Genomic DNA, 8,393 nt, shown 5'->3' with positions numbered 1-8,393 from the left:
CCAGCCAGTAAGCCAAAGTCAGCCTGAAACCACAGGGAAGAACACATGGCAGGATGAACATAAATGTAGTGTACACCTTGGCCTGTATGTCGTCAAACATTTAGATTCTTGGTGAATGGAGGTTATGTTTTATAAAATACTACATATGTACAATGGCATATTTGTGCCATTGTAGGGAAGAAAAAATCGTTTAGTATTAACCGTTGATGGTCCACTTACCATCAGCAATGATGTTGTTACCATGATAATATCTGTTCCTCAAGAAGCCATTTTTTACTCTGATTTCAACTTCATTTCAATGAAATCAACTGTACTTGCAACTAACAACTTCTATCTTAACAAATCCTACAGATCAGAGAGCTGTAACCATGGTAGGTGCAATGTTGAAAGTGGTTTACAGTCACAATGGGGAAGTTTTTTATTTGTCATTGCCAGCATGAGCTTGAGTCAGATATTTCGTGGGGTTTTTTTTAGTTATGAGAAGAGGATTACCAGCAAGGGCAAGGATTGGGGAGGAGTCATTTTTTCCTCTTGAAATATGTTGTGTTACACAGTTATTTCCAAAATAAATAATTTCCTGCTCACTTTGACATAGTGCTGTGCATAGAGCACAGCCAACATCAAAATAAATGTAAACTGACAGTGCTGTGCTCGCACTATTTAGTATGCTGTTTTGGTGTCAAGTGATGATGAGGCTCCCAGATGTGCAACTGATATATTATGTTTATGACTGTGCTTGTGTATGTGTGTATGTAGTCTGTGTATTTTCTCTCTATATATTTGGTGCTGAGCAAGTTCGAGAGGCAGAGGGGGAGAGCCAGACAGAGAGAGTGGGAGAGAGTGTGTGTTTGTGTGTTTGCTGTATAACTAACTGTCCTGTGATTGGCTGGTTTGAGGTTTGTTTGGTTTCCCTGGTGACTGTTCTGTCTGACAGCCTGTCACCACCTTGACAACCGTTACTGCGACGATGGCTAGTTATCATCCCTTCCCACCGTCACTGGGGGAAATGCCGTCTCCCTCTTTCTTGCTCTCTCTCTTTCATATCTTTTTCTCTCTTTCTGTTTTACTCTCTTTTTACTCTCTGTTGCCTGTTTGACAGATTTAGTCTGTCCCAGGTGAAGTCTGTGTATGTGTGTGTATCTTTGTGTGTGTTTCGAACAGCATTTCTCAACTTTGTCGAATCTGACTGAAAAACTAACCTAACAGAAAACAAGACAGAGAGACAAGCACAGGAGAAAGTGGAGTGCTAGCAGCCTCTAAATCCACAGTGCACTACATTCAATTATTTAAGCTGATCAGGGGGCTGTGCACCCAAAGATGTATTTGCATTAAAAAAAAAAAAAAGAAAAAAAAAAAAGAAAGAAAGAAAGAAAAACACATGAAACATGATGACATACAGTGATCAGACTGGACATGCATTTTGTGGAATCCCTCAATGCTGTGCTGCAACACAGGGATTCTGATATGGCAGAAAAAGGACCACAGCTGTGTATTTTTTTTTTTTTTTTTTTTTTTTTTAGAAATTTGGCACCTAAATATCTCCACTGGATGGTAGCCTGGAGAGGATCATGTATTTTCTTGTGTGTATGTGTGTGTCCACAGCTAATCTCGCATACTTGGACATAGAAGCCTAACATATTTTGTGCACAGTTATGAGTGTATGAACCTCTCATGGCTGTAGTGATTTCTCTCTCTCTCTCTCTCTCTCTCTCTCTCTCTCTCCCTCTCTCTCTCTCTCTCTCTCTCTCTCTCTCTCTCTCTCTCTCTATATATATATAGATAGATAGATAGATAGATAGATAGATATAGATATAGATATACACATACACATATATATAGATACATATACATATACATATATACATATATATAGATTTATACATACATATATATAGATATATATACATATATACATACACACATGTATACATATACACACACACACACATATATATATATATATGTACATATCTATATCTATCTATCTATCTATCTATCTATATCTATATAGATAGATAGATACATACATACATACATACATACATAGATAGATAGATACATAGATAGATAGTGTGTGTGTGTGTGTGTGTGTGTGTGTATAGCAGGTGACAGCAAAATCAGGAACAGCATCAGAATCAGTGATAAGTCTTTCTTGTTAACCCGTTAACTTTGTTTAAAAAAAGTCACTTTGTTTCTTTTTAGTTTTTTTTAGTTTGTTCTTGACATCTCTTTGTTTGTTTCTATTGTGTTAAAGAATATTTTTAAAGAATATTATTTTACTATAGACATTTGCACAGTCTATTGATACTGTTACTTTACATATGAAAAAGACATTGCAAAACATTGTATTTTCTTTTAATAAAGAACATTGTGCAACAACTACAACATTGTGTACAGTGAAATGCTCAAAAAGCCACTGCTCTCTCAACTATGCTGCATAAAAAAATGCTGCAAACTATATGTACAAATTATCAGTAAAAATACAGTATGTACAGTACAAGTCTGCTCAGTCCATCAGTCGGAGTTGAAATACTGTATTAATGCAGCCCACACATCAGCTCCTTCCTGTTGTTGTTCCTGTAACATACAAACAGGAAGCTCCATGGACACATGCATCACTGCACCATCTTCAAAGTACTGATCCGAATGATCTTCACAAGTACTGCTCAGCACACAGCAGGCCAGGACCATCTTCTTTGTGAGATCCAGTTGTCATTTCTCTGCAGGAGACAGCTCCATCTACCTTTTAGTCTCCCGATGGCCGTCTCCGCAATTGCTCTCACACTGCTTAATCTGGCATTGTTGGCTCTGTTGCTGTGGGGTATCTGAAAAAAGCTTCACCAGCCAAGCTTTCAAAGGGTATGCAGGGTCTTCAATTGAGTAGTGTCATGGCCACTTCATGGCCACAGATATTAACAGTGTGTTGGCTGAGAAAAAAAATGTCCATTGCTCACCATTTCCTCTTTGCAAATGTGACTGTTTCAGCACTCGTGCAGTGTGTATACTCCAGGGGTAGCTGACACACACATCCCAGGACAGACACTTTCCATTAACAACAGCCTGTAGTATGATGGAATGCCATCATTTTCTATTGTGAGAATCACAAGGGTACAGTTCTGGTGCCATCATGGGAATGTGGCTGCCATCTATTGCTGCAACACATTAAGGTGCTCCCCATCTGTTGTTAAAAAAGTTGCCATCTCCATCAACTTCCTAGCATCAGGAGTTTTGATATGTTCAGAAAGCAGCACTTTCAGCAGAAGTCCTGCACACAGTGGCAAACAGTCACAACACCAAAGCCAAAAAGTTAACTCACGCTCCCGTATTCACTGTTGGTGGCCTCCTGCAATGCAATGGCAAACTACTTATTTATTGGTACACATAAATGGTAGATGTCATTAGTCCTTTGCGGAATGGGGCCAACATGACGACAGATGTAATTTAAAGGACTCTTGTGTATATATTAAAATATATGAAAGTAAAATATTAAGTGGTATACAAAACAAGCTATGTTAAATATGATGGTATGGTGGTTGAATATGTATATTGAATGATTTCTGTGTGATTCATTAGTATTGATATGCCTTGTCTTGAAATGATCAAACCAAGCAATGGTCCTAAGCAAACTGATGCCTGACACCACGATAGATAGATAGATAGATAGATAGATAGATAGATAGATAGATAGATAGATAGATAGATAGATAGATAATTGTCATTTTAAAATAAAAAACAACAAAATTTAGTTTGATACAATCTACTCCAATAGCAGCAATAAAAAGACAACTATATATACATGTTTGTATGTTCCCACATATAGGTAATTAATAGTCAGCAGTAAAAAATGATAAGAAATAGCCATTAGAATCATAAAAACATCAGTCAGGATAAAACAGATAAGGTTAGTAAATAAATAGATGCTACTGTTAAATGCTAATATTGCATTTGTCTGTGTGTTCATAATGTTTGTGGTGGTGGTGGTATGGGGGGTATGAGTTCAGCAGAATGTCCACAGCCCTTGGATAAAAACTGTTCGTCAGTCTGTTTGTTCTTGCTCATATTGTTCTCAGTCGGCCTGATGGGAGCCTGCTAAACAGGCAGTGTGCAGGCTAGAATGTGTCTCTGAGGATGCAGGAGGCCTGCTTGTGGAGATAGCTCTGGTGGATGTTGCTCAGGTGTGGAAGTGGGGAGCCGACAATCCACTGGGCCGTTTTAACTACCCTTAGCCCAGAGGATTGTTGTCATCTGACAACATATCATCTGTCGCTAGCCAGTAAGTAGTATTTTATTCCTTTGAAAATCAACACAGCCGACAAGCGGCAAGTGATAATGAAGTGTGTAAAAGTGGCTAGGTCCACAACTTTTGGATCTGTTCTCCTCACAAAGCTGACATATTTTACTTCATTTTACAACGTGAATGGAGCACCGTAAATAACAAGTTACAGTCATACCATACCTAAAACTCATCAACAGCCATATTGCATATAGTGCAGACCCATCCCAGGAAGCCCAGACATATGTTTGAGTGACAGGTGGAGGTGGGCCAATTTGTGTCCGTACATTCACAAACAGAGAGTTCAACATACAGACTGCTGGTTAGAGGACATCAGTGCCTGCAGAAACAGCAGGTACTGGGAATCCGCACAGTTCCAGAAAATTTAGGGGACAGGGGAAAGTCAAAAGCCTTACCATATGGTGTCATATTGATCATTTAACCCTTGGAAGTCAAACAAAAATGCTAACTAGCTGCACAGGAACAGTGTAGGAATCACTAATCACCAAGAAACTGTGCAGTATATCTTTCTATGATTAAAGCATTACACACATCTAAATGCACACCTCTCTGAGTGCATAATTATTTCATTCACATTCCTCTTCAGGCCCAGGACCTGTGTCAAATGAACAGTCAGATGCAGAAGTAATCCAAAAATTGTTTCTTGCATACGTATAAAATAATTGTCGATTTTCTTAGAACTAAGCACTTTATTAATACAAGCCTAAGATCTTATGAATGCAGGCCTAACCAGGACGACAAACTACATTCCCTGTGCCACTGCATTCTACACAGAGAAATAAGACAAAGAGGCAGTCAGAAAAAAACAAATGAATTCCAAGACAACAGTTCAATGAGAAGTGGAGATCAAGTTGCGAGCGCCTATAGGATATGATCCAGCAAAAAGAACTGAATACAATTAAAGTGATGGAAGAAGGTTTAGAAGTGTTCTTACAAAACTCTTTGATGACTGACAAGGGCATATAGCTTGAGGGCCACAAGCTTGGCACTCTTCCAGTGGACTAGCTTGATTCTGAACCTCATCAGAGTTTGGCGTTGAGGCTGAGGGAACAGTGAAAGTGCTGACAGAATCTGAATTTGTTGCATGATTACTTTTAGGATGCTTTCACACCTGTCATGTTCAGTCCGGTTGAATGGACCCCTGGTGCGTTTACCCCCTTGGTGCAGTTCATTTGGGTTGGTGAGAGCACCCTAATACCCATGACAGACATCAGTATGAGAGGCAACCAACTCTACTGGTATCATCACTGATATTGGAGTCTAGCAGTCTCTCACATTCCGTTTCATTAATCCTCCTTTACTCTTTGATCTTCCTGTGATGCACAGACAAAAATCATAAATGTCATAAATGTTAAGGTCCATACCATTGCTCATAACTGTCACATGAGATGAGGTGGGTGGTTTGACCCAAATGCAGGAGCAGGGTGCAGAGACGAAATAACTATTTATTACAGAAAAACTAAAGCAACACAAGGAACATAGGGAAACACTGGAAGCACAGGACTTACGAACATGACATGCAGCAAAAACAAAACAATGAACGGACAAGGAACAGAACTGAACACAGGACTTAAATACACCAGAACTAATGAGCAAACAAGACACTGATGAAGGGGGCTGGAGCACAAGACAGGAGAACACAGAGGACTGGCTGAGGGAAACACTGGGAGGGATCAACACACCTCAGGACAGGGCCGTATTCAACGTAGATGCACCGGTATGTAACGTCAAGCTAACAGAAATGATAAAGTTCTGAACAACCTGTTCCATTATGCAAGCGTTGGCAGTATGGAAGCCCAGAGGGCCATTCTCCTCGCGACTGTAGCCGAAGAACTGTCTGAGCAGGACATTACTTTACATGGATCAGGGGCATTGCCAAAGACCTTTGACATCACTGCCACTGCTTTGGCGATCAGACGCAGGAGGAGGCCTCCAATCTGGATCAGTGGTTCTGTGGAAACTGGAGTTCCTAACTACACTGACCCGACTTTTGTCGCTCATTTTAGGCTGAGAAGAGAAACATTTCAGGTGACAGATCTGCTGTACTCTGCTGTTTGTGCACCTCCTGTGAGCTGAACTATCACTTAGACGTAGACTTACCAACCACTGTTTAGAAAATGGAATAAAAGTGGGTTTTTTTCTAACCACCATCGGTAATAATTAGTAAATAAATATACAACTTTTCTGAAAATTGAACCCGGGCCGCCCGAGTGGTAATCGTTAATCATACTTCTACTCTCATGTATCATCATACTTACCACATACATAGTGCTTTTACTGCACTATCGTTTTAAATGGCAGAGGCTTAAATACAGGCTGATGCTGATTGGATAACACTCTGACACGCCCACAAAACGTAGGAAAACTATCTCGGACGCATGTTGCTCTCTGTTACAAAACGTTACGACCAAACAGATCATTCAATGAGACAACATCACACAACATTACGTATCGTAACGTTGTTGAATACGCCCCAGGTGTGGGAATAAGATAAGATAAGATATTCCTTTATTAGTCCCACGGTGGGGAAATTTCACGCATTACAGCACCAAAGTGGATAGCAAGATATGAAGTATAATTTACATTATAAACAGTATAAACAGATAATAAATAGTGGAGGGGCAAACAAGACACAGGTGAAATCACTGAGGGGACCCAGGCAAAGGAAACACAGAGAAAAACAGAAACAGGAGTTCAACCAAAACACAAGAAACACAAGACCATGATAATAGCATCCTTTATGTACTTTGCTGGCTGTTGGGTTTCTGATGCATTCGGGTGCAATCGGACAAAGCAGAAGAACAAGCTCTCTGTTTTCATTTGTGAGACCAAATTGTACAGGCTGTTCTCATTCAACGTTCGTACAAATTCCTACGAAAAATAATGCACAAATTTTCGTGCATATTCCTACGAATTTCCAGCAGCACAAGCGATCAGCGCGCCTGCGCGAGCCCCAAAGCGAGAGCCTTAAGAAAAATGGCGGACATTCCTTTTATTCTCAGTGGAAAATGCAATATTTTAAGAGAGCTTATGCATTTAAATGCGTTTTGATAACATTTCTAGCGGGAAATGTGCATTTTATTTCCAAAATCTTCGTTCAGTTAGTGTATATAATGTTTACTTTGTTAGTTATTACGAAGATTCTTTCAGGTTTCTATCGTTGCTATGGCTGTTGCTATGGACGCTGCTACCACTGTCGCTGATGTAGCTTCCGCTCGGAAGTATTGTCCTCACTGACTGTCACCGTGTAAATCTGGGGAAGGAGGCGTGGGGTTAACCTGCTCTCACAGAAATCCGTGAAATGAGCATGACCTCCTAATAACGCATTGCGTGCTCCTCGCATGTAACCTGTTTTAATCGATTTCTATGGTTTTAATTCCGTGTGATCACCACACAAACGGTGTTCACTGGAAGTCGGCGAGATTCCGTGACGTCACGCTGTGGGTGGTAGTTCATAGATCCCGGAAGTGCAAATTTAATCGATATTCTGGAAAAAGTGTCTCAGGTGGCCATATTAAGTCAATGGGAAAATATGAAATATGAAACACTGAGTATTTTAAGGGGAAAATAAGCTTTGAAATGGTCCAAATTGAAAAGTATGACTGTGTTTAAGACTAACATCAATATTATAAATAAATTTGGCCATTAAATCCCCCCTTAAAGAAGTTTGACTGATTTTATCAAGCTTGGCCCTAAAAGAGGTCTGCAGATGTACACCTGAGACAGCCTTGGCTTGGAGCACGATGAAAATCAAACTTTGTCACAGAACAACAATGAAGACATCGTTTGAAAGGTCGTGACCTATGGAGTAACATATCTCAGTGTGAGACCAGTGGGCAGTTCCTGCTCCCCACAAGTGCCCTTAGAACCTTGCACCTGAGACACTTTTAAAGGCTTACAGTGCAGCAACAAAAAATGGCACAGACATGGGGTCAACATTTTTGGAAAGCTCTTGACCTCTACTATCATGTCCGATGGCAAACCAATAGGGGGCGCCACCGACTAGTGTCAAAACATGGAAAAAACATGATTTCACTATCTTAAGAAAAAAAAAATAAAATCTGACCAAACAGGCGTTCTTCCCACACCCAAAAACTAT

Source organism: Myripristis murdjan, chromosome 2 (genome assembly GCF_902150065.1).
Source record: "Myripristis murdjan chromosome 2, fMyrMur1.1, whole genome shotgun sequence".
NCBI classification, from domain to species: Eukaryota; Metazoa; Chordata; class Actinopteri; order Holocentriformes; family Holocentridae; genus Myripristis; species Myripristis murdjan.
Note: the sequence above shows the minus strand (reverse complement) of the source record.